This window comes from Triticum dicoccoides, chromosome 7B, assembly GCF_002162155.2.
Source record: "Triticum dicoccoides isolate Atlit2015 ecotype Zavitan chromosome 7B, WEW_v2.0, whole genome shotgun sequence".
Lineage (NCBI taxonomy): Eukaryota > Viridiplantae > Streptophyta > Magnoliopsida > Poales > Poaceae > Triticum > Triticum dicoccoides.
Genome location: NC_041393.1, coordinates 333,804,008 through 333,806,570, shown reverse-complemented (window position 1 = coordinate 333,806,570; position 2,563 = coordinate 333,804,008). Strand labels below are relative to the sequence as shown.

The window sequence follows — 2,563 nt, the reverse complement described above, 5'->3', positions numbered from 1 at the left end:
GGTTATAAGACCAGAAATATCGCATTTTATGTATGTTTTTACGTTCGTAACTTTACGTAACATAAAATATTTTTTACGACGAGTATATATTTTCTTACGTTCTCTTTTTACGTATGAAATAAGAAATAAGACAAAATTTACGAAACCTAAAAATACGGTGTATTGACGTCAAAATAGAGAGGGGGGAAGAATAACTATTCCTCACCCAGGGTGACGAATAGCGTGACCCTATATATATATATATATATATATATATATATATATATATATATATATATATATATATATATATATATAACGACGAGCACTGCAATAGAGACTAGTGAACTTCCCGTCGGAAAAAACTGCACGCGTTATCTTTTCGGTACTATTTTCGCTCTAATTTTTTAACCGTTTATCGGAATGAGACGTGTAATATACCATTGAAAAGTTATGGATTAGGCGCAACTTCGACATTTTGAACACTTTTCAAGATTCCACACGGTTTAAGAGCAGTTTTGAAAATAGTGCGGCGGATGACGAGTGGCAGCGAGCGTTTTTTCGTGTTTTTTTCTAAACCGCTTGTCGGAAAGAAGCAAATGATACGCCGTTGGATAGATATCGTCGAGTCGCATCTTTTTCATATATAAATCTTTCTCTAATTCATTACGGTTTAAGAGCAGTTTCAAATTTACTAAATCACGGAACTCTGTTTTTCAAATTTTTTGAAATTTTCGGTACTGTTTTTGCTCCACTTTTCTAACCGTTTGTCGAAACGAGAAATATGATACGCTGTTGGAAATCTACGGACGAGACGCAACTTTCATATGTTGAACTATTTTTGAGATTCCTTACGGTTTTAAGTTAATTTTGAAAATCGTGCGGCGCACGACGAGTGGCAGCGGCCATTTTTCGCGAAATTTTTGCAAACCGCTGGTCGGAATGATTCAAACGATACGCTGTTGGAAAGATATCAACGATACGCAACTCTTTCATGTAGAACACTCTCTCTAATTCTTTACGGTTTGAGAGCAGTTTTAAATTTACCGAAATACGGACACTGTTTTTCACGACACCAAAATCGACGTGTGTATTGCATCAGACAGAACATCGCACTGCTTCGGACTGAAATCCGCACTGCATCAAACAGTGAAGTGAATGTCATGGTTTCTTTCGTCATTTTCCTAACCTTTTATGAAACACGAAACACCTTGTGGGATGAGTGCAGTGCACATCAAAGGTAAAGTAAACCACAACACAAATCGGAGTGGGCTACGTGGCTTTTTTGTCGTTTTCAAACTACTTTTTTTATAAATATGTTCAAACTGAATTACCGAGGCTAGTGTACTGCATTTTTTCCAAACTCTTTTTTGAAGTTTGCATGGTTGAGTTTAGTGAGCTGCACTATTATTTTTCATTTTTTTTCTTCTCACTTTTTTATGAATGCATCTCAGACAAGGCAAGTGTACTGCATCAACAATAGCATGTATCAAAGTGAAGTACTAAGCGAGCATTTTTTTATCGAGTATATACTGCAGGGACAAGGTGAGTCTACTGCATCAATTTTTCTTCCAATATTTTTCTACCACACACAACAACAAAGTGAGCTGCATTAAAAATCAACCTTTCCTAAAAAAATTGCACTTGGCAACATAGTGAACCTCTGGGAGAAAGAAGATTACAAGGCACTCAAACAAGTGAGCTGCATTTCAAAAAAGTACTATTGTTTTCTTCAGTGCATGTTTTTTCAAGAGAGTTGCGATTGGTACGTCCCTGAACTCGAGACAACTGCAATGCTGCTCTTTATAATCCACAGTACAAACACATACAAGATGACAATGAGGAAGGACTTAAAAAAGAAATCAACATTTTGTCCGTGAAATGCAAGCCGGTCGCCGGTGCATTGCTGTCCAACCCCCATAGCACTGCAACTGTGCGCCCATGGGACTGCAACCAAAATTTGAAAAATGCAAAAATGTCAACCGTGAGCAATATTGCCTTTTTTGTCTTCAGAGTGAACCGATGATTTCTTTTTTGTCAAAACAAACTGCACTGTTTTTCTTAGCATTTTTTCCCAAGGAATATAAAAGAGAACCTCTTGAACGCAAGAAAGTGAACCTCTCGACACATGTTAGCACACAGCCAGCTCGCATCATACACAAGTGTTTTCTCAAACAATAAAACCGAACTTCAGAAAAACAATGATATCCTTTTTTTCTCCTTCGCACATGTGCCACACTACACGTCCATGCGAGCTGCACTACAAAATACAGTATAAAGCAAAATAAAACTATGGCACAAATTTTTGGGGGAGGAATGGGATGGTCAACCGTCGTCGAGGGCGTACCTCCCGAACTGCACGGCAGCGCCGACCGAGCCGCACTGGGCGCGAAGCCGGTACAGGAAGGAGCTCACCAGTGGCTCAACCAAACTGCATTAGCCAGCAACAGAGCTGCACGGGGAGCCGCCCGAGCACCACCGCTAGCCATGCGCCGTGTAGTCCACCTGCCAACCCAAGGAGGTCCAGCACAAAGTTGACCTGCTCACGGAGATCGCGCGAGGTGGCCATGGATGAACCACATCG

General features: G+C 40.0%; 1 long non-coding RNA gene across 1 annotated transcript; it reads right to left on the bottom strand.

The window, feature by feature from the left end:
- Window positions 1-1,587: 1,587 nt before the first annotated feature.
- On the bottom strand, window positions 1,588-2,557 carry LOC119338173. The gene is made up of 2 exons (XR_005163822.1): window positions 2,327-2,557; window positions 1,588-1,926 (listed from the first exon to the last, which is right to left on the bottom strand). It is a non-coding gene; the product is annotated as an uncharacterized LOC119338173 (long non-coding RNA).
- Window positions 2,558-2,563: the final 6 nt, after the last annotated feature.